Genomic DNA, 25,768 nt, shown 5'->3' with positions numbered 1-25,768 from the left:
AGAGCTTAAACAGGAAGGCAAAATGCTAATGTTCTGAAAAAAATAATTAGTTTGAAAGTTTTGCTTTTATTGAAAAAGGCATCTACATGCCACTGACAGACAGGAAAAACACGTATCAAAAAGATACATGGCAAAATGTAACCTCTGGGAACTAGTAAGAGTCACAGCTATATTAAAATCCCATCAAGTGAAGAGAGCATGCTCCCCACTACACAGACAACAAATCAGAGGCTGGTGGCAAGGCAGAAGCAATGCATTCTTCAGGCAGAGGCAGTGCATTAAAATGATTACACTTGGGCAAGCTGAGCTACTACATTAAGAACAAATGCACTTCCAGTGTTAGCAGGGGAGGCATAAACCCAGATGATTGTTTCTAAATAAGCTGTGGCACCACTGTGTATTCTGGAACATGCCAAATTTTTTTTGGTGGTGGTTGAGCATGGCATGAAAGTGAAATAATTTGGGTATTGACGACATAGAACAAGATTACTGGAAGTCCAGGAATCAGGAATGGTCAGGTAAGAGGCAATGCTGGAACCCCTCTTGCATTGCACAGTGAGATGAAGAGCCTGCCAGGTGTTTGCACAGTGGCAGAGCCAGAATTCTTGGACTGTTTCAGTAGGACCAGGATAGTTCCTTAACTTCCCTGATTCATATCCACCCAGAGGTTTTTGGAATATACAGCCTTCTCTCCCTCTTTTCTCAGACATGTATAGACGACTGTAAGCTGGTGTATCCCCTTCAAAGCAGACGTTAGGAGCCAGTGTGGCTTTTGTTGAAAAGTGGAACATGAGAACCACAGGGATGACTGCCTTTCTGCTCTTGCAAATTCATTTTCTGCTTCCTCTAAAAAGTTCCAGCAAAATACGTCGTTTGGTACAAATGAAACCCAAAGCAAGTTTCCCAGAAATCCAGATGTGAATAGTCTCTTTACATATTCTCAAAAGGGAGAAAATTTTTAGTATTTCAGTTTAAAAAAGCACATTAAGGTACCACAAATGAAAGTTCTTGTGTTACTTGGAGTATGTGAAAGCCGAGCACTTTATAAAAACAAACCCACAAGAAGGCTTTACCTGCCCCCACACACAGTTATGCACAATGACCAGAAAAACTCCCCAAAACTGAAGCATAGAGCACAATGATTTGCACACAACGTAGGTGATAGGCAAAGCAATTGTAGGAGACAAAGTCATATCTGGAGATGAAAACTAAACTACTGAAATATAAATGTCTTACCAAATGGAAAACAATTATGTAGAATCTTTGAAAAGGAAATGACGGTTTAGTGACATCTAGTGATATTAATGCTTATCTAGATATTTCCATCAAAATATGACATCAAATATTGGTTTGGGGGAATCCATGCTACACTCTAAAGGAAAATATGGCTTGTGCAGATGTTCAGATTTTTGCTGGGAAAATCCAAATGATACGTATGATTTTGGGGCTCAACAGTTTAAAAGTCACTTGAAATTAAAAGTGAGCTACAAGCAAATTTTGGTTCAGCTTGGAATGATGGAATTGAATAAAAATAAACAAAGCAAAATGTAGGCAGCCAAAAAAAAAAAAAAAGAAAAATGTAACTGGAGCATGGTTTTACCATGAAAATAAATCCTGTGGGGGATCTTCTGCTCTTCAGGTTGCTGAAATTTGATTAGTTTAGAGGTTCAAATATTCTATAAAGGCAAATACACATGCTCTCTATTTTCTAGATGTAAGCACTGAAACTCTGAACTGACTATGGCATATTTTTATGTTAGCAAAAGAATCATGAAATGAATGTATTTTTGTTCTCTGTCTTCAGAGCCCCAAGGAGTAGAGCTTATAATGAAAACACTGAAAAAGTTAAGTGATATAACTTTTCTTTAAGACTGAGCTTTTGTTGGAGTGATAAAAACAACACAGGATCCTTTAATCAAATAAAAAAAATTATAAGACATTATTTTCTGCACTTTCACTTGCATGGGAACATTAATTTAAAAAAAAAAGCCCCACTCTAAAATATCTGAAACAATATAATGAAATATTATTTTAAGGCAGGGGCCCAATGTTAGAACAGATTTGACGCAAGTCAAGCAGTATAACTTCCTATGTCATAAAAGGGGCATGAGCCTGAAGCCACTGAAAACACTGTTCCAGACACACTACTGCTAATAAAATGTAAGACAATAAATGTATCAACAGGCGTTTCATAGTCAGATGTCCAAGATGCAAATGTCGGATTGGAGTGTAAGAATGTGAAACTCAGAAGAAATTAAGTAAACTTTTTAAACTTTATGCATGTTTCTAACAGCAGATTGTGGGGACTGGTGAACATACATTACAAGGGACAGAGAGTTTTTGGTAGGACAAGTCCCTAGTACCACAGGAGCCAATTTGTGTTGGGGTGGCCAAGGGGGCTTCTCCCAGGGTGCATTGTTCTGTTATGTTAATCTATCCCAGTTTGAATTCCCTGTTTGGTTGTCAGCCTCTACCCCTCATCACTCCCCCAGAGTTTCCCCATTGGTCCCAGTTCCTGGTCTTGCCTTTTCCCTGCCCCTGGATAAAACTGTGAGCTTTGGGATCATGTTCATATTTGCCTCTGCACCCTTTGACAGTGTAGCAGCCATAAATGCTCCTGCCGGAATGCACACAAATGCCCTTCTCGACTCCTTGCTACCGACTGTAATAGTGAACGCACCTGTGCATCTGTGGGGGCACACAGGACCCCACGGAGCAGGGCAGGGACAGTATTAGCAGATGACCACTGATAATGAGTCAGACAGTCTCCCCAGAACTCTTCTATCTCCCCAGAAGTCTCTCCCATTTTTGCACTCTGCTTTTCTGTTTCTTATCTACCTCATTTATAACCTTTTCATCTTGTCTCTTTTAGGTTTCAACATTTGTTGTTATGGTTTCTTTATCAACCAGGTTCAGTACCATCCCAAAACTTTGACATCAATAAAAAGTTGGGGTTTTTTTTTGCTAAACCAAGGGGAAAACCATAGTTCTTTAATATGAGGCCATAACTTCTCTGTTCCAAGAGTAGGCTCATTACTTTACTGTTAAGGAACAAACACTGTAACCACACCAGAAAATTGAACAGCTCTTTTCTAGTTATTAAGCTGCTGTTTTTCTCTTGGCAGGGAGGAGGAAGATATTGTTGGCTTTTATGTCTTTCATTTCATATCATGCAATGTTGCTCCCAAGCACCACTGGGCCTGACACCCTTTGCTGTGATATATAACATGAAGTGTTGATGTCCTGCCCAAAGAATGTCTTGGGAAGAGTAAGATGTCAGTGTGATTACTGAATGTCTGCTTCTATTAACACCAAACCCAAACATCTATTGCAGAAATCAGAAGGGTTCATGTATGCTACAATAAAATAGGCTTCCAAACTGTCTAGAGAGGTAAATGCAGGTTTGGCGTTGAGTAGAGGCCGATGTATGATCTGTGAAGCTGGAAGCAGGAGACATGATAAAACGATGTATTTTGTGTGTACAGGCCCATTGTGCAGAAATGAAAATAAGGTGAGAATGACAGCTGGATGTTTTCTGGTGTGCAGTTTTTCTGTCAAAGAAAACTAATCTGCTGAAAATGGAAATGTCCTGGGGAATGTTGATCTCTGTAGACATATGTTTGGCTTTTTCACAAAGTGGGTTTTTTACGTTGGCTGCTGATCTAGACATCAGGATCCCAGAGTTTTCATCAATTGGGCCTTCTGATATTTGCTGCTTCCTGACTACCAAGAACTCCATCCTTCCAGGACATTGCAATCCAGTATGTGAAAGGATTGGGAAACTCAGAGTCCCTGGGAACTCATTGCTCAAATACCCACCCACTAAAGAGCCCAGGCAACATAGCTGCCTTTAATAACATGAGATCAGCCCTTGGAATGCTTTGCTTTTTAAAAACTAGGGCTTCTAGGCTCCCATTTGCAACAGAAATCAGCTTTCAAAATTTTGTTTTGATTTGTGATGCATAAAAAATAATAAATGTTGCCTTAAAAATGACTAAAGAAGAATGATAGGAATGAAAAAAGGGAAAGTTAAGTGTAGATGGACAAGCTGGAAATTATTATTATTAAAATTGATGAGCTGGATGTTAAATGCAAGAAAATGTATCAGTATTGCAAGTCAATGGGACCCTTTTACAATATTCATAATCTCAAGTAAATAAAGCATCATCATATCCATGTTTTCTTTGGTCTTTTCCCTTTGCATCATCATCTATTGTACTCAGCCTAGAGCTAAATGACCCCATAGCATTTATTAGTACGACACCAAAGGCAGGACTACTCACAAAAATATAGACCTCCTAGAGTGCATCTCAAGATTATCAGCGTTTTGGAACAAAACCCAGGGGTGAAATTCTGGCTTGTTTTATATCCCTGACTATTATTTTTAATGAGACTATTATTGCATGCTATTTTCTTTTCTCAGGTGCTATACAGATATATTAACTTAAGTAGTATTATTCTGGTGTTGGAGCCAGCAGATCTCGTTCATTACTTTCAAGTTGACAACTGTGATTTCTTTGAACTTTTTTAATTTGGGTTTTTTTCTCCCATTATGCAATCTTTCGTTTCACACAGTTATTCTGTGAGAGGGGTTCCCTAGACCGTGATTATAATTTCTCTGCATACCTGCCCTTTTATGCAGAACTCTCCCAGGAAATCTCATTTTCATTCTATGTAAGTCATTCTTTAGCCCTCCTTGCTGGCCATCAATTTGACATATACTTTGTGACTTCCTTAATCAACATCTAGTTCAATGATTAACTTGATACTGCAGATTATTTAGCATATTCCTGTTGTGTTGATTTTGCAACTTATTGTTCTATTTGTCCTGATCACTAACATTTAAACTAATATTGCTATTCACAATCATTACCTGTCAGCTGAAGTATTTCAATTCTTGTGATCTTTATCAGCAGAGGTATTTGAATGCTTGTATAATCTTTATATAATGAAATTTTACAGTGTTCTTGTTGTTTTTCTCATCATAACATCTAATTCTTCTTCTGCCAATCAATTTTTAAAGCATTTTTCTTCTCATGTAGACTACTTAGAGTCTATATATTTTTTCAGCTATTTGCTTTCACAGTATAATATAATGTTAGACTCACACAAAATTCTGATGGAAGGAAGCCTCTGGAAGCATCTAGTTTAACTTCCTGCTCACATCAGCTAGAAGGACAGACCATGCTTCTCTGGGCTTTATTGTGAAAACAAAGGATGGAGACAGCACACCCTCCTCATAACCAGGCAAACTGTTTCAGCTGGTGAAAGCTTTTACATCTATCTAGTCTGGACTTTTCCTTTTTCAGTTTATGATCATTTTCTCTCATCCCACCACCACCACATTATTATGAACAGCCTGGCTCCACCTTCTCACTTACACTCCATCATTTTGTAGTAGTTCCTTTGAAATCCTCTCAGCAGCATAGTCTCGTTTTTATTTGGCCACAGAACCAGAATCTTTGTGTTGTTTCATCATTGACCATCATCTTACAAACCTAAACTAACGCCAGCATGTGTGATTTTTCTATTTCTTTACCCTTTACTGCAGTCACATTTGCTGCTGTGTCCTGTGCTTCGGACAGAAGTTGATTAATTAACTCCATTCAGCTCTCCCAGGACTATTTTGCCATGTTTTAGATCATTTTCTCTTGTCAAATTGTGAAATGGTGGCACTGTTATTAATTTAATTAAGTGATAACCTCCCCATTTCCAATGTGGATTTTGGCAACAGCCAGGTCCTGGACCCTGACTGACTTTCCCTGGGCAGCCTCCTTTCTGATTCTGAAGCCATGACATTTACTGCAGACCTTGCTGTGGTTTGCTGGACAGCCTGTTAAAATCTATCATCAGACATGGAACTTCTTGGATTTTACCACACTTTTATTTCAGCTCCATCCCCAGTTTTCCCTTTTTCTTTTCAGTATTAGTATTTTTTGGCATTTTGTTTTGACTTTTATCCCCAAATATCTGCAGATAATGATTGAGGTTTCATGTGTAATGTGAACTTCATCAACTAATCAAGCATAATATTTTTGATTGGAAATTGTAATTATTCTTAGGCAGAGGTTGTGCTGTACCCAATATCTCACATCTGCCCAAATCTGGTTACAGAGTGCCACATTTTTATACCTTTACCTTAGTTTAGAACACCTCCCATAACAGGGAAAATAACAGAAATGCATCTTCTATATGCCACTTGCAACATTTTCTAGACATCAAATTATTCCTTGAACTTCCTTAGGCCAGCTTTCTGAGTCATAGTTAAGAGACTAAATAGACAGAAAAACTTAAAGCAATTTATAAAATTAGTCTTTTGTGATGTCCCCAGCCAAGACAGAATTCTGCCTTTCTTGCTCTGTGCTGTAAGTCTCCCCACTTTAAGAATCCTGGAGTCAGGATGAGCAGAGTGGTATGTATACATAAAACACACTGCTCAGAAAATTTTGATCCACCTCATCCACTGATTGATCACAGTTATACTGAGTGTACTGTGGAAAATTTCTTCAGGATCTCTAGCAGCACTCAGAATACTTTGTTATTTGATATGTGTAGGTATAAGACCTTGTCAAGAGCTGATGGACAGTTCTTTTTCCTTTATTTAAAAAGACACACCTTAGAGCCAAACCCTAAGATCTATGAGAGATTTGGCAGGCAGGTAGTGTCTTTATGCTGCGTTTTGAAAAGCTTTATTACATTTAAAGGTAGGCAAGCCCAACGGATTTTTGACCAGCATGCAAGAAAACAATTGCTAAAAGTGATAGCAAGCTGGTCATGAAACTCTAGGGAAGCTACTTAAGACCAATTTGTCTTTCTCACTGAGTCTGATTAGTCAATTCTTTAATTTTAGGCCCTTGCTGAGGTTTTGCTCATATAAATTCCTGTTACAATTATCTTGATCCTAAGCCCATGATTCAGTTTCAGAAGGTCACCCAGCAGGTGGCACTCCCCATCTGACTTAAACTGATCCAGGAGGCAAGAAGAGAGAGTTCTTGGCACTTACACGGCAGGGCAGACCTGCCAAGCCTCACATCCTGGGTGGTAGGCCAGGATGGAGCCCTCATCTCCATCCCTACTTTCCCACACAGCACAACATGGGGATGTCTTTTCTGTTGACCCACTTGCAGAGGAACCTTTCTAGGTTTCACATCCTCTCCAGCATCTTTATGCTGTGGTTCCTTCCCTACTGCATAGCCTAGAAAAAGGCTGAAAAGTCCAGCTGGTGCAAAGGAAGCTGCAAGTAGCAATGACCAGAAAAGAGCTGTAGAACTGAGCTGAAGGGAAATGTGGAACTCTGTAAAGTGCATGCCTGAAGAAGGCTAAAATAAGCTTGGCATCGGAGTGAATACAGATAGATTGACGTGCATATGCATTTGTCCCAAGATGTATAATTTACATCTCACTCTTCTGTAGGTTTTTGTGACCTTTTCAATATTTCAAGTTTCATATAATTAGCATATTTCTTCTGGTTAGAGAGGCTGAAAGGTTAGAAAGGTTGAAATCAGAGATAAACAGATATCTCCTTTGAGTCAACAGATGAAAAAGGCACAGTCTGACACAAACTAAAATTATAATTAATGGAAAATATGAGACAGTGACAAAAGCATCAAATATGAAACAAGATGTCAAATATCTAGAAAAGTTGACTCTGAGGTGGCTTCTGCCTAGCCCAAGTTTCTCTGTGTTTTGGTAGCTTTCATCCTTCTACCTCTCATTTTTCCCACTGAGAAACACCTGAAATATCTTTTACATTCTTCATCTCACTATAGATTCTATTCTCCTTGCATCTCCTATAGCTTTAGTATTCCCATGTTCCCAAAGAAATTGTCATGATGTCTTTTCTTGATTCATTTTGCTGCCCTACATCCTTCTACATTGTACCCTTCCATAGTAGTTTGCAAATGAAAGCACCCCTGGACAAATCATACAAGAGTTCTAAATTTAGGCAAGATTTTTAGATATTTATTTTCTACATCCAAACACATTAGAGGAAGTTTCTCTTTTCTACACCGGAAGAAATATTCCTTACAGTCTAAATAGAGATACCATTTTGTTTTCCTAATTGGAGATCTACTTCAGAGTAAAGGGATATTATTCTTCGTTCATAAGTATGTATTTTAAATTCTAGTGACTAATCATGGAGCTGATATGATCTGAATGTTCATATCATAATAGATCATTATACTACTGGTTTTATTCTGTTGATTGTTCTAGATGTTCTTATTTCTCACCCCTGTCTGTTCAATAAATTACATGTTGCAGTTTATGAAACCACACTTATGAAACGCATAAATCCTGTTTGTTAAAAAGATGCATCAGAGTTTGCTGTCTCAGAGACTTAAAACCACTGCCCAGAGTTAAAGGGTTGACAATCTGAGAGGTACAGCAGGATTTTGTTTTCTCTTATGATGCTGGTGAGGTGTTGAAGTGCTGTGTTTATATGTAAGAGAATGCGTGTTGTGTTGCCTTAATTTTACCCTTCAGGGAATCCTTATTTTATCATTCAGCATGGGGTTTTAGGGCAATAAACAATCTGCATTATGGATCAAAGCTATGAAATGGGAGATCAATTGCAGCAAAACTTCCACTTGCTAAATATTACATACATACATATGTCATATGTTTGTGCATGTGTATGGTCCTGTTCTTTCACTATGTAAGCTCTAAATGCATTCTAAATTTATGCTACATAAAAATGAGAAAAGGCTGCCACAAACTGTGGATTCCATAATTATTTTGTCCTAGGCAATATTCCAAGACACAGAGAACTGCACAGAGAATAGATGTTATTTCTATTACAGAGTCATTAGTGTCAAACTCAAGCCCTCAAAATAATAAGCCATAGCTCATTTTCCCAGAACTGTGAAATTATATATTTTTAATTTTCCTGTCATTTTTAAATACTGTTTTTTGTGATTTTTTTCAGCTATTCTCAATCTGTATAAATTGGATACCCATACCTATGTGCACTTTTCTGTATTCACATGTAAGTATGTAAAAGTCTGTGCATAACTTTTACTTTTCCATATATGTATTAATTCCAGAGGAAAATCAATTCCAGTTGCACACACGCGAAATGTCTGTTTTTCATAGCCTGTCTGGCAGAAAATACTTTGTTCTGTTGGGACCATGATAACAGGGAGCTGTATGAACTCTTTAATGTCTGCATGCATATTCTCAGTCTTCCATTTACAATGACCTATATTGTATTTTAGATCTCTCAGAATGTTCTGATTAAAGAGGCTTGTCATGACAATTAAAAGTAGCCTAGTTTTTTAGTGGTTATCATATATTAAATTCTAAGTATCTTCATTTACTGGCAGTGTCTTGCTTTCAAAGACAGAGACTGACAAGTCTGTAATTATAGTTTGTATGATTTCACCATTTTTTCCCAGCAAGAGCAAATATTCAGACTACATCTATAATGCTTCATTAACATCCTTATTAAAAAAGCTCTTCAGTATCTGACTGCATTAATTTTTTAAATTTACTTTTTGTTATGATCTGCAAGATGGAAAAGCCTTTTTAGCTTTACTTTATGTGCCAAAAAAACAGTACTGAAGGTACAGAAGTGAGAATAAGGTCTGGAATTCAAAAGGTTTTATTTTCTAAAAAAAAAAAAAAAAAAAAAAAAAAAAAAAAATTAAAAAAGGATCTGACTTCTTCAAGGTCATATTGGAAATCTGGAGCAAAGTAAGGTCTCAGATTCCAGGCTAGTGCCCTTCATGCAGTGTATAAAATGCTAGGTAATATACTGCTAGAAGAGATTACTGAGATCCCTTTAGGGAAAAGGAGAAAAAGAAAGGACTCATATCCTTCAGAAAAAAAAGATGTTAGATGTATAAAGGTTTGAACCTGCATTCATTTTCCACTACTTTGGTTGAGAATTGAAAGCACATAGTGTGTTGCAGGACTGTTCACCTATATGCTGGGCCTTAGAAATGTATGAGTGCTTTTCATTCTGCCAAATAAATGCATGCTGTAGGGTACAATCACTGTTCAAGCATTCTTTATTGCAGGTTGTCACTCATGTATTTGAATTGCACATTTTTCTCCAAATATACTAAGAAATCTCTACCCAGGTTTTTTCTAACCCTTTACTGGACATGTCACTTGATTAAAGTTCAATTTTGCAAAACATCCCCATCCCCAAGCTTCCTCAGGTCTTAGACACACTGTTTTTCATATTGTTTGGGTTTAACTCTGTTATCAACAAAGAAAAACTGACTTTGCATATTTCCTTTCTTAAATTCGAATTTAACATGGGAAACAGTAAATACAAATGCTGAATTCAATGTTTCTCAAATGCAAAAGCTTAGACAAAAAACTATAAGAATTTTTAGAGTAATCTTATGAACTATTCAGAAGTTCAGTCCACTTTTTGTATGAGATGCCAATATCCTGATCATATGTCAAAGCACAAAGCTTAATACGCAGAGAATCTGTAGTGTCTTGGTTTTATTATTTCTAGGGTTAAAAATTACACAGGAGACAACGTGTACTGCAGTGTAAAAATGACTGGGTCCTCTTTCACTTTCATTTTGTGTCCCATCTGTGTTTTGGATCGACAGACTGTGAATTGTACATTGCATTGACAGATACCACGACTATAAACTATTACTAATATGTATTCTCATGATTATAATGCACTTTTCCTCTTGTCCCATAATACAGGCTGAGTAGCCAGACAGGTGACTGGGAATGGCTGCTCTTCCTTTGTATGCTGGGGAGCCTGAGAAGGAAAAGCTTCTCTCCGAGGTGAAGCCACTCTACAGTGTTTTGCATTCCAATGACAAAAGTAATCTGGAATTTAATTTCTTTTTGAAAACCGCTTTTGTATATTACTTCCTTTGATGAGGTCTTGAAAAAGAAAGTAAGAATCTTAGTCAAAGTGGGCTTATAGCAAGTTTACTTTTATCCATTGTCTGATTCTAAACAGTAAAGAGAGCAACACAGAGTCATCCTCATGCAAAACAGTAATGTTATACTTCAATGAGAGATCTGCCTTCAAAACCTTTAGCAACTCCAGCTGGCAACTATGACTTTTTTTGGCACTGAGACCTCTGGAAAAAAAGGAGATAGCAGGATGAAAAACTGCAAAAGAACACTAGAAATGGAATCATTTTCCTGTAAGTGGGAAAGTTTCCAAGGGTTAATCATACTGAGAATAGAACATTTTAATTGTACACCTAACTTGCTACCATCTAAATTTCTAAGTGACAAACTGTCCCCACAAAGCACAATATAACATTTATTTTTAAATTTAAAAAAAGCCCACCTTTTTTTTTTTACTGCTATTAATGAGAGAGACTGCAAAGCTTTGCAGTTCTGTTTAATTTCGCAACTATTTCAAAACACAGATTTCAGAACTGTCTGTAGACTACTGACAGACAATAGCCACCCCTACTGAATGCTGAAAGACATACACAAGTCATATTTTTGTGCTAAGAGTGCTGATTTTCCATGAGAAACTTGAAGATTGATAACAATCACTTGTCCTGCACTGTGCTTGAAAGGTCTATTCAACTCAGAGTGGTGGAGGTAAACAAAATAACCAAGAATCAAACATGCATTAAGGCCACCTTAACTATTTTCCTGAGCATTTACTTGTAGCCTGAAAAGATAATTTCCTTTCAAGGGTCATTAGCACAAGGAAAAGGTACTACAATTCACATGGCACAGAGGCCTGGGAAATACCTTATTAAAACTATGTTGCCTCCCCCTAATTAAGACCACAGAGAGGTGGTTTGTGTGCTCACTGCTCTGCCATTCTCTGCTCCATTGAAAACTTGTGTTCCAAAATCAAGGGCTGGGAAGTTAGGAAATACTGCGGCTAAGTTGGTTTTGGTTCACAGTTACATGATTTCAAAGAATTTTTACCTCTGTTCCAGGAGGCACTTCCTTTCCAGATCTTGATGACCCATGGGATTAATGGGTCTCAAATTCCCTTAAGGTCCTGTTAAAAGTCCTCCAGTGAGGAACATTTCAGGAAACCCCAAAAGTGTTCTCATTCTCTTCCCCTTCTCTGTGGGTTTCTTCTGGAGTATAATTATTATTTCACAAGACAGCAGATGCAGAACTGAAACAGGTAGCCCCCAAGTATTTGTAGGCTTTCTGAAAAGACACTTGCAGCTTTTTGAAGTGTATCTGGCAGTGATCAAGTGTGAACCTGTGAGTTTTATCTTCAGTCAGTATTATGAAAAGAAAACACAGAAAAGCTGTCCTGGAACAAGAAGAAAGGTTTTCTTTCTCCCTTAAGACAACATGTGCAGTCTGAACATCAAAGACAATGACTGAAAGAGAAGCAAAAGGATGCATAAACTCTGCTAACTTAAAGACATTTAGCAACACCTCACTTGGGCAACAGCATTAACAAAACCCATGGATAATTTCCATTTAATGGGAAGAGGGTACCATGGCAATGGGGCCTCAGCTCTTGTCATCCATGGCTCCTGAAGCTGGTGCAGTTACTTCAGCCACAAGCCCCTGGACCCCACCTCTTTGACCATGGCAATGTTGTCACTTCCATGAAAATCTTTCTGTGTGCCTAATGTCTTCACCCTGTTTGGTAAGGAATGATATGTATGGGAGAGAGTGATAAATTATGTTCAGCACGGTAGTGGAGCAAAAAAATCAGCATTCATGTGTTTGTTAGACATGTGTATGGTTCTCTGCAGCCCAACAGGATTTAAAGTGGGTTCTCGGGTCTTTTTAAATAGGAAAGAAAAAAAAATAAATGCTGCTTTATTATTAATCATTGCATGAAAATTGTGTTATCAAGAGAAATCTGTAACAAGTCTTTGCTTGATGCATGTCACTCAGTTCTCACATGGCCCTAAGAAGCCTTTTTACATCTTTCATTCCATTAAAAATTCTTCCAATCCTTTCTCTCAAACACTTCATCTGTGTTAGCACAGTGCTACAAACCATCCCTGGCCTGCTCTCTTTTGCTGTAGTATATTAAACCAGTCTTGGCTCTATAAATTTTCTTCATAGTCTTGGCCATATCTTTGTCTCAAATACTTTTCTGAAGTTTATGGGATCCTTCATTTTTCATGGGTCGTAAAGTTAGAATGAACTGTTGAGGTATCTGTTTTGCCCTCCCAGATAAAACATTCCACATAATTTCTCTGAAAGAGATTACACTTGGATGGACCTGCCCCAGGCCTATCTTACAGCTCTGTGGAGGCTTCTTGCAGAAACGCCAGGCAAATATTTTGGTAGAATACTTTCCTCACTCTCTGGACTCTTTCTTGTCTGTTGGCACTGTTTCTGATAGAACCTCAGTAGTACAGACCTGTGTAGCAAATTACAGGGTTTATCAAAGGTGGCAGGGTGCCAGGATTGCTGGGTGCTCTGAAGGTCATCACCTGCATGCAATTGTAGCATGCAGCATCTCTGTGCTGCACTCTTAAAAAGCTCTGATCTGGGAACAAACTCTGGAAGGCACAAACATGCCTAGTTTACATTTGCTTGCTTAATCTTGTGTCTACAATTACCTTGGAATATGTAAGCCAGAGATAGATTGATTATGTTTTTATTTTATGTAAACAAAATCAAAACTTCATAAGGTTTTGGAAATTCTAAGTTTGTTAGAATATGCTTTATAAACTTCTCTTTTACTTCTGTTTTCTTCTTCAAGAGCATATATTCTACATACAATGACAAGCATAAAATTTTGATTTAAAATATAAATTCACTGACTGAAATATAAATAAAAGCAAAATATAATTTTATTTCTAATTGCATTATCCTGTTACAAGGAGGCTCTGTGAAAATGTACATGCTTTTCTGATGATTGAGTACACTGTGTTTCCAGCCTTGTATTTCATGGGTAAAGCTCTGCTGTTTCCATAGGAAAAAAAAAAGGGAACTTGGCAAAAGAACACGTTCTGGAATAGAATTATTCCACTATCAAACTAATGTGAGTTTCCAACCATTTCTGTGTGCGTGTGGAATAGAGCCCTGTTATAGCAGCTTTTTTATTGCAAAGCTTTAAAAATATGACTCATGGGTGTTGTGTCAGTGGAAATGTTTGTAAAAGATGTTAGAGTATTATTTGTTTTCAAATTGTCTGTTCACTCTGATTTCAAAAGTTTATATACAGATCACATTCAATAATCTCTTGATTCAAATCATCTGAACGTGAGTTGGTGTGGATAAAACCCACTTCATCACGTTTTTTGTTCAACTTTCCATGTGATATCTGTTATAGAAGAGACTCCACTTTTTAAAATAGTGGGTTACTGTAGAAGTTGAATTTAAGCACTTTTTTTTTTTTGCTTAAATATCTGACATCAGAAAAGCATGTAAATGCACACATCAATTAAATGTGAATTTTCAAGGTAAATATATAACTAAAAACCTTTACGCCTCAAAGGGTAAATTAATAATAAGATTATCAGTACCACTGTGAGTTTACTGACCAATGTCTAATTGGAATAAAGTCTTCATAGAAAAAGTAACGATGAAAAAATTAATAATATTAAGAATGTTATTAAGGTATACATAAAATTGTTACTCATGTTGAAGTGAGAATTTTATTTATTAATAAACATGAGAGTAACATCTAAATACTCAAAACATAAACCTCTACTAACGTCAGAATTCATAGAACAATGCAAAGATTTTATTATTTATAAGTGGACTGCTGCTGGTCTTCATGATATTGACTGAAGAAAGGACACTAAAAAAATCAGAAGGAGAATGAAAGGGACATGGAGAAAAATATACCTTTCATACTTCATGAATGTAACCAGATTTTCTATTTCAACCTGGCTTTTTTACTTTATAGAACCACTGGGTTCTTGGTGATGGAATGAAGAAAGTGTAGTTCATTTCTGTTTATTTTATGGACACCTTTATCTTAGTCCTCTAATACATTAAATCATGTTTTATCTCTAACAAAGTATTAAACAAACAAACAAAAATCTGTTGAAATTATGTTTGGCAGCATATTTTTATGTCACTTCTATCTCTCTGATTCATCAATGTTTCACTGATGTTTAGAGCCACAAAAACATATTTTACTTATGGTAGTATTGCTCCTTGTCATGAAAACGATCCTGAAGCACTGGGCAGGATGTGTCCAAAAGTAAATAAACAGTAAGGGGCTTTGTTTTGGTTTTTTTACTAGACATACCTCTTTTCATGGTTTTCTGGTTTTCAAAAATCCAACAAGAAGTAAAGCGGCATTTACAGCCAGGCTGGTACTTAGTGAAAGTTTGGCCAATGTCACTTGGGAACTTCATATGGGGAACTTCCTAAGAGTGGAACTTGTGGTGAGGTTAGACTATGATTGAAAAATCTGCTTCACTTTCCCAAAATTTCTTGTGATTTTAGGATGATTCTTGAATAGGAGAAGAGGTCAACATTTTTAGTCAAAATGTCTGCTTAATTACTTTATTTCTATAGGAAATATTTTTAAATGGAAGAACTTTTATGAAGTTCAAAGAAAAAAAAAGTTTATTGGAAATGTTTTTAATTGTTTTTTTTCCCCCTCAAGTACAAGCCTAATTTTCTGACTCTCCCTTCTACATTCTGCTGAATTTCAGATTATTCTATAAACAAGAGTTAACAAATAAATCCAAGTACAGCTAGACAGTTTTGTTTATCAGGAGGCCTATATATTTTAAGACGTACTAAGTAGAGACTGAGCAAAATAATGAGAAAATATAACGTTTTCCTGAAGATAAAATGAAATATATTAAAAATGTAATATATTTTAAATGCTTTAATTAAAAAAGCAGAATTATATTTCTAAAAAAATGTGAACCTTCTTTTCTTGGTATAGTAATAGCCTGTACTTATCAGCACCTGAAACAAATAAAAATAGTACTTGATCCCAGGAAAACAGTTTGAACAGTTCATCAGAGATCACTAAAAACCTTTCCTTCCATGCAGCTCAGGGAAATGAAACTTTTTCTCTGCTCACTGTAATTTCAATATTTTCAAGGGTTTTATTTCAAAGTCTGTGACCATTTCTGTGGTCATGCAGCTTTTAACTGAGAATAAATTCTGATTGAATACATTTACATAACAAGGGTTCCCTATTCAGAAAAAAAGTTTGGGGCATCACAGCTCTTACTTTTCAAACAACCACAAGGAATACCAGTGACTTGATAAGTTTTCGTTATTCAGATGAGAAAGAATGAAAAAGGCAAATCATAGCAAAATTCTAAGTTGTGTTAATCTTGTAAGAGAAAGATTTTCATCACACGGTCACTGTAGTGAATAACCTGAAGCCATGCCTGTCTCTCAGAAGCTGAGTACAACTTGTTTCAACAGCTGTTTGCAAGCAGATGTGATCCTGGTACTTTACAACTGGAAAAGGGTCAAAAACAAATGTTCAGTTCCAGTTACTCAAAATTAGACATCAGAAATCATGGATATTAAGATCTTGCAATGGTTTCTTGCAAATGATATCCAGTTATGCTGAATGACAGCGCGAACATCCCCAAGAAAAAACAACTGACTTTATCGGCGCACACATGGATAATGACAAAAAGTTCATACGGAGGCCTCAAGATTACTCAGTGTAGAGAAGTTGTAGTGATAAAGTTCCAATATTTTATTCAGCACTGAGACTCAACACATGTCATGGAAACTTCTGTAAAGATTCCAAAATTATTGAGAGCTTAGCGACATAGGTAGCAAAATGGAGATGGCAAGAGCTCTGTTTGCTCATTGCAATGCCTGTGCTTGGAATTTGGCATAGCTTCAGACTGTAATAATACTACTATTGTATGTGACAACTCTGTAGAGGTTTAGCAAACTATAAAATTTAATTCAAATTACACAAACAAGACGTTATTTTGCAGGCCAAATAAAAAAAAAAAAGAACAGTCATGACAAAGTTATAAGGAATTTGACTGAAAGGATAGCATATGTGTGGAGGAGAACTGGTTTTAATTTCTGAGCTGACTCGCAGAAGTCACAATAGGAAAACTTGGATGCATGCAAAGAAAGAATTTAAAATAATTGTTTGAACTGATTGCAAAGTGTTGTGAGTTTTAAAAATCACCTTCTTTCATACTTAGTTATATGGAAAAATTCCAAAGAGGGTAGATCTTTCCAGTGCAAGTTGCAGCAAAAGAAGACAAATATTATTTCTCTCCACTCCTGAAATCTAGAAGTAAGATATCAAGCAAAGCTTAGCACCTTGTAATTCAAATGGCAGAACGGGCCTGCAGTAGGAGGTTTTTCAAAGTACAATTTCAGATTATGTATGCAATGAGGAGCACTCACTTGATATGGTATGCTAGAAGAGCTCCAGCTACAGAATCTTTGGCAAAGAAGCAAGGATAAAAATCTGTGAAGGGTGTAATTTCTGAACTGCCACAGACATTTTGGCAGGAATGATTTCTCAAGGGCAAATCCACCAAAAAGTCCAGTTAGGAATTTTTGAAAGTGCCTGAGATTCCAAGGAAGAGGAACGTTCCAAGGAAAGTGTGGCTGACAAAACTAGACACTTGAATTCATCAAAGTACTTTATGGCATTTTTCCTTGGCTCATGAATACATTTCCCAATGTCCAACATTCGGTGAAACTTTGAACAGAAGAGGTACCAATTATAGAAGATCTGGTCATTCATATAAACTTAATAGAAACATGCATGCAGAAGTGCTTTGGATGAATGGCTTTAAATGCAGCCATGATTGGCAGATTTTATAACTTTATTAGTATTTTTCCTGTCACGATTTGTCTGCTTCAGTCCATGTGGAAGATTCTGGATAATGGAAAGGGGGAAGTGAGATCAAGACCTGGGTTGAAGGGACTGGTATGACGCAGCACAGTTTGGAGCAGAGAAATGAGTCCTGGAAGAAGTCATGTCACATGAGGTGGTCCAGCATGCTCCACTATTCTGCAACCAAATGCTGTACATCTAGCTGGTCAGCAAATAAACAACAGTAAAGGAAACAGAGCAAAGGTAGTGTGTGGCCAGTGCAGGAGATGTGGCCCAGGCTACCGAGGAACAGGAGCCCGGATTCACACACGAGCCTCGACCTCTCATTGTGTGAGGCTTGACAGGTCGTACCTGTTGCAAGACAGTGTAAACTCACAAGATTGTTAATGTCAGATCAGAAATATGTATATTTGTTCAACCAAACAGCAACAGTGTCTGTGTTCAAAAGCAGCAAAGGCAGTAACAACGGGCCTGGTGGCACTGGTAATGAGTGCTCTTTGTGGGCGTATTTAAATACTCTCTTCATTATAATGAACTGTGCCTTTGATCCACAATTTAACAATCATGACTGAACTTGTATATGATTTTACATGTTTATGAGGGGAAAAAAATTATGATTTACAGCTTGCAGATGTTGAAGAATCCATTTCAAGACACTCATCAGGAGGACTAGTTTCTGAACTTTTTCAGATTTGTTAGTTGCTCTTTTCCCTCATATTTAAAAGATTAATATTTGAAGGCAATTTTGCTATGATTAAATTTCTCCACTGTTAATAAAGTGAGAAAATGATCCCCTATTCAAAAAACATATTTTTATATTTAGAAATGAAGTCTAAAATGCCAGTAAATTAAGTCCAAAATGCCAGTAAACTAACCAAGTGACAAGAGTAGCTAGCAATATAAAAGCAAAAATGTAGGGTTTTATATCTGCAAGTATTTATGAGCATTTCTTTTATGTTTTTGCATCTGCATTACTGTAGCCTGGATGTTTTGCTGAAGTATGGCAGCATCACTGTCCAATTTATGTATGTCATTGAAGTTCACCTTCAGCAAGAAATGCCATGCAAAGGGAATTCTCATGGATCCTCTGTGAACCATTTACTCCAAACCGTCTTAGACTGATTAACTTTGGTACTTGCATTTACTGAAATGCAACTGTTATTTTTTGTTACCATTTTGAGGTAGGTTTACTATCCTTTTTATTCCCTGTCCCCACCTGAACTTCCAGCCACAAGGCAGCATCACTGCTGATCGAAACTCAAAAGTGGTCTGAAGTCCTCAAAGTTGTCGCCGTTAACACCACAATCAGCAGAACTGCAATTTCATTGCCTCTGAATAATCACAGCTTCCTCACTGCACTGGATTTAAAAACCAAAAAGAATTGTGTGTAACACTGGAAGATGCTAGGTTAAGCATTGGTTGTATTATTGTGATGGAAAATGTTTACTGAAACCACCCATGTCACTTAAAGAAGGTTAAAGCAGTTCATTATTTGATCTTATCTGCTCCTGTAGGTGTCAAGAAAGATAAATCATTGCATTCAAAATGAAGGCAAGAGAAACAAACCTTGCAAGATTTTTGAGTGAGCACTCCCTCGAGCTAGTCAGTGCTGAAAATATTCAGTGATTTGCAGGGACCTGCCTTCCAGAACAGGTCCCATAAGGACCTCTAAACCAAATATGTTCCTATTTCCACATCTTTCAGTTAACAGGCACCTAGTGTGCTGGAGTGATGTTCCATGTTTAACTAACTTTGATAGGGATCCTCAGCAGATACAAACTGGAATTATTCCCTTCACTTCAGCAGAGTTGTCCTGATTACTAGCAGATCTGGCATTATCACTTTTTTAATAAATGCATTCTCAGCATACACTGTACTTAAATCCTACTGTTTATTGCACCTTGCAGGTTTTCTCTAAGCTGGAAAATCATTTTTAGTCAGAACTTTTGAAAGTCTGAGAAGAGAAACAAAGAGAAATATGATACTACTGGAAGATGAAGTCAGAATATCGTCTTCTTGCATTACCATTACTCCCATATTAGCAACCTCCGTGCAAAAAGTGTCAGTACAGGCAGGGAGTGCTCAGTGGCTGCTGCCTCGTGTGCTGCAGGAAATGGCTGCGGGTGTCAGCCGTGGGTGGAGGGCTGCAGGACCAGCACACACTGCTCTGGTGGTGTAGGCATTAATTACAGTCATTATGCTAATCAGAGGCAACTGGATATATTACTGAATAAGAGGTTTGCTTTTAAGTACCATGGGCCCAGAGGTAACAGCAGCTCTGCCCAGATCTGGCCAGGTCTCAGAGTGACTTTCAGCTGAAATGATCTTGGGTTCCAGCCCTATTACTCCTAAGGGAATCAGAAATGATCTTCCCTTTTGGGAGGCAACATTAAAGACCGTCTCTGGGCCTTTACTCTCAGATTAGCCTTGTGAGGTCACTTGGGAATTAAAGCCAGGTGCTGCTTTTAAGTTGCAAGGGTGACAATTGTGAAAGGAATGGGGGTCACTGAGTTAGGAGTAATTGTGATGTACTTATAGTGCATGATAAATTCCTTGTTATAGGAGAAAAGTTTCAGTTACAGAAATAGCCTTTTCAGGTCAAGTGGGTGTTTGTAGCGATTTTGGAAAATTGTATTTCAGTTAGTAAAAGATGAGACAGAATTATCAGGATGGTGTAGCACTGATTGCTTGTGAAGCTGAGATATATATACTCCAGAGTTCAGATTCTGGCTCAGAAAAAAACATATACATATGCAGTGTAAGTATGATAATACTATTCCTAAAGAACAAACCACCAAAATACACAGTTAAATATGCATCAGCAACAAGAAGATAAACTGATGTTTTGCTGGCTCAGAAACCTGACTGAACACCCGAGTGAATACATAGCTGAACAGTTTCTTTGTCAGTGGTGGGGTTTTTTTCTTTGCATTGTTATAAAATTTTTGTTTTGCTTGATGTACCTGATGGTGAGAAACAGAGTGTTTTTTCCCAGGAAATGAATACACAAAAAGAGCTCAGATGCACAATCCTGTATTGCAAATATGTGACAAAATCATAGTAGAATTTAACTGATTAGGGTCACTATAAAAACAAATATGGTCAAATTATCTGAGGAAAATGCAACCAAAACCAGTACTTTTTTTAATCTTCAAAAATGATGGGTAACTAATTGATGAATAAAACGTGATCAGTCCAGGTATCTCATACAATTCTATGATAGTTGTAAAGATAGATTGTTATTTATACTGCAGGCATTATTGGAAGCCTGACTCCTATTTCTAGTTGTATGCAACATTGAAAATGTAACCTTTAAACTTCTTTATCTACCATACCACAGAGTAAATATGACTAATGAATGCTTACGGTATTAGACATAAAGTACCGGATATGATAGGTCAAAAATGTTGTAACCTTAGGAGTATTGTTTCAGTTTTTGCAGATATGTGCAGTCATCTGGCTTATTCTGATAGCCCACATTTCAAGGACATGCCACAGTGAGCAGCACCATGCTGTTGAATTAAGGAGGCCAGGTAATTGTGAGAAGGGGCAGGAAACTGGCTTTTAGCTCCACTCACAATTTCACGCCTAACTTCTTATTTCTCTGCTCTTTAGACCGCAGTTCATAAAAACAGTCACATTTGGGTTTGTTATTAATACAGGCTAAAGCATCATTAAACTTAGGAGAAATGTTTTCTATTAAACTGAAAAAATGTTCTCAAATGGAGGAATAAAACCCAAAAATTAACTCTCAGTTTACAATGATGAAAACAATGAATTTGTGGGGTTTAGGTTTTCAGAGCTTATTAGATCCTATATTAGTGGATATAAAATCTGTTTAAAGGGATGAATACCTGGTTTACAGGTAAAGATTATAATTATGATGTAATTGATAGATATTTAGCAAATAATTTTTCAAGTTGGTAAGAAGGTATAAGACAAAAAATTTAATGGCTTTCAGCCTTTCTGAAACTGCCTTTTTATCAAGCTAAAAGAAAAAGGAGAAACCCAAGCTAGCAAGTACTTACTTTCAGTTTTAAATGGCATAAAGAATATGAAACTCTTATTATTTATGCCAGTGTTCAATCCCTATCTAACATGAAGAAAATCAGTTTTAAGCTTTTAGTGGTGCTACAATGCGTTTTTCAGGTCTTAACCTGATGTCTTATATCTGTTTTTCAGAAGCAGCTGCTTTCCATACAGGCACCTAAACAAAGGCTTGTCTTTCAAGAGTGTCTGGTATCTACTGACTCCCAGAGTGAGGCACCCATGGCCAGATTTTCAAGTTCTTAACATACTCATTGCTGAAAAACAGGTCTACGTTGACAACCTATAGGGTCAAAGCTAGCCACCTACTACTTAATTCAGCAGAGCTGCTTGGGATCTACAATGAGATCAGATTCTGGTTCTTGATGTCTGTGTGTTCCTATGAGCAAGGGCAGCTTTAGGATTCAAATTTCTTATGAATTTCTTTTTTGAACTGGATTTTTTCCTGTTACGAAAGGAAACCTTCTCTGGATTTTGTACTTTGATATTAGTCCCTCTTTCATTTGTAATTTTCTGTGATTCTCTGAGGTCTAATAATATAGTAACCTATCCTCCACATGGATATCCTCAGCTTTCTTTTTCACTTGGATGAGCCTTTTCATGGAACTTAGTGTGCTGAGATTTCTGTGCCTGCATTAGGCTGAACTGGTTTATGAATTCACAAACTAGGGGTGAGGATCAATTAGAGTCTTATATAGACATGGCATGATCATGTAGACCCTGTTTCCTGAGGACAGCAGGCTAAAAGTAATGAGAGAAATCTTATTTTCTCCTTCTCTAGTAATCAGTTATATTCTACTTGAGTGTGGCTGAGTACAGTGTGCTAATAATTTCTAGAAATATGATACAAGGACATCTGAGGTGGAACAGTATTTTTCTTGCCTCACTGCTGTTTAAGACATGAACTTTTTAGCCCTAACCCCATTCTTTTGCCTGCAGATTTTTTTTTACTGTCACATGGAATATTTTCCTTGGTGACATGTAATATAAGTGAAGTGGGATTTAATGCAAAGCTAGGATCAAAATAGGGTTTTCCCAACCTGAAAGATGTTATTCTTTTGCCCAGTCTAATGCTACAGGAGGAAATGCCATGTGGCCCTGCTCTCTACTGCTGCTTCTGCTTTGTATCTGGAGGCATCACTTCAAGGTCTGGTTTCTGCTTGGGCGATGGGGGTCTTTGCCCATGTCTTACTGACTGAAGTGGTAGGATTGTAAGCTCAAGCCAAACTTGTTTTCCTTCTTTTGAGGTCTCCTTGTACCTTTTCTCTGTGGGAATGGATGAAGTGAACCTTCCCTGCAGAGTGCAGCAGATTTGGCTGGGGGAGAGAGAAGTTTGCTAGTGACAGAATGAAAATGGTATAAAAAAAAAATATATATATTGTGTGTTTAATGAACACACTTTGCATAAAGTAATATAGCAACTAACCAAACTAAACAGCTTTAGTTAACAGAGAGGAAACAAATGTTTTCATGGTACAAAAGATATCTTTTGAATCTTTCCCTAGGGCACAAGTTCCAACCCACTTGCTATTCCAAGAGAGAAAGAGATCTTTCTCTACCACTTTCAGAGCTCTTCCTCCAAGTCCCTTTTGGCAACCATATGCTCACCATTCAGGAATGTTCCTGCTGTGATATCCTTCAGTCCAGTTTGCCAGCTAATTTATCATATTAATGTTTTGGTTGAATGATCCTCTTTAAAGTTATCGTTATATAAAAAAATTCTCTTTTTAATATAATTTCATGTTCCATCAGCATTAAGACATGGTATACTGATTCCTTCATTAAGATAAATACTAGAGGAAAGCAATGATTTTCCTTGAGTTGTTGATATATTAAAACCAAAACAATTCTATTTTCTGTAGGACTTTCTGGGAGCTCTTTTTTTAAAAAACAAAACAAACCTAACAAACAATGCCCACCCCCACCCCTACCCCCCACCAAAAAACCCTCAAACAATCAAAGAAACAAAACCTAAACCCCCCACAAAAACCAAAACCACATTTCTTGTTCCGTTTTCCATGGAGAATGATTCAATTTTTTGTTTTCAGAGTGCACACATCTAGTCAGTACAGATATAGCTTTTGCTGCTCACTGTAGCATCTTCCTTAGAAATGTCACTGCTGGACAGTGTTGTTTCCTTTTGATCTGCTTCTGCCTTCAGCAGTTTCAGTACACACTTGTGTTTCTGCTGCAGCTTCCCATACTGTGGTACTCTTGCCACAAGTTCTATGTGTTCCTTAAAGTGTGATGTCACAGTTGTTTTTAAACCAAATCTTCACCTTGACTAAAGTCTAGGAGACAGCCTGCTGAGAACACAACACACTTTGAGAGCTGTTTTTCTCATGTGTAACATTTTCCAGGACTGTATCCTGCCCTTCAGAAACCAGGTAAAATCTTTCTGATTGCTTTGGTTCACTATTTATCAGGAAAAGTGGGTTTGCCGGCCTGGGTGGAGTATTCATTAGAGTTTGTAAAGCCTGCTTTGTTTTAGATACGTGTGTTAGTGTAAGTCATATCTCTTAAGAATGTGATTTTTGGCAGTGTTTGATACTGGCAAGAGCCCTAATGTGATACAGAACTGGCAGAAGTGCTTTTGCTGGTATAGAACATACTCAGAGGCCTGGAATCAATAAAAACAACCAGAACCACTTTTGCCAGTATTACTATATTATTAAACATTTTCTAGCATAGACCTGTCAGAAGACCAATTTTCACCCCCACATTTCTCTTGGTTATTAATTGTTGTTTTGTTGGGAGGAATGTCCAAGCCTCTACCTCATGCGTAAATATTTTTGGCCTAAATATTTTCTGCCATGGAAGTTTTTCTACCAATGGTGGAATGGGGCAGGGGAAGAATAATATATTTGACACAGATGCGTGGATTCTTTCTGTCCAGAATGTCCTGACATTGAACCTTTGTCTCTTCTCCCAGATGCATTCCTAAATCATAGTGTAGTGACCACAGCTAATTTGTGTTGGAAATAATTATAGAGGTAACTGTCATGTAGCCTATGGTTAATGGTGCCCCTCTTCTAATGGCTGGATGGGCAAGGGGTTTGTATTTTTTTGCTCATGAGCTTGAGGAACAACTATAACAAATGGGATGAGAACAATATGTAACAATATGTGATGTACAGTGAGGCCTTGGTGTTTTCCTTTCTTCTGATGAGAACTGCAGCAAATGGATGCAGGTCCAATAGTATATGCAACTTTCTGCCCCAGCTATTCCATCTGTTGCAAGAAAATAAAATGTGTTTACACACAGAACCTAAGTGTGCCCTTTGACCCCACAGTCATTGCTAGGTTTAGCCATCAAAATATGTAGTTATTTAAGGAAACAAGCAAAAACGTACAAAATCAGTGAAGGGGAAAGCACATACTGTAATCAGACAAGAAGCAAAGACATGGCTGCCACTTCCCATGTCTGTTACTTCAAGCCAGCATGTGATTGTTTACACTCCCAAACTTTCCAGGATCCTGCCGCCACCACCACCAATAACGTTGCAAAAGGTAAAGGATGTGGCTTGGTGGCATTCACCCACTTCCAAAGCGAAGTTAATTATCCTGTGGTGTTGCTTGTGCCCCGGAGTTGGCAGTTGCTGGAGACCAGCTCTACTGCTATTGCTAAATTTTTTTGGGGCTCAGGTGGACTGACCTACCATGTCTGGATTTCATCCAGGGTTTACCATATACACGTGCTCCCAGCTTCCAAACTTTCCATCTTGAAATTATGCTCATTGTCCCTCTTCCAAAAGATTCTCCCTAAATTCCACTGATTTCAATGACAGAAGTATATCTGGGAAGTGGATAAAGCTTAGCAGACAAACAAACAAAAAAAAACCCACCAAAAAAAAAACCCAAAAAAACAAACAAACCAAAAAAAAAGTAAAAAATATATTGCCAAGTGAGCCTGTCAGCATTTGCTATTCATTTTGTCTGTGTCCACAGCATGTGTGTACAACCAGTCCAGTTAATTAAACCCATGAAAGTGCTTATTAACTGTCCACATATTATTTAGCAGTCCTAAGGCCTAAG

Source organism: Aphelocoma coerulescens, chromosome 2, assembly GCF_041296385.1.
Source record: "Aphelocoma coerulescens isolate FSJ_1873_10779 chromosome 2, UR_Acoe_1.0, whole genome shotgun sequence".
In the NCBI taxonomy this organism is placed as follows: Eukaryota; Metazoa; Chordata; class Aves; order Passeriformes; family Corvidae; genus Aphelocoma; species Aphelocoma coerulescens.
This window is presented reverse-complemented; position numbering follows the sequence as displayed.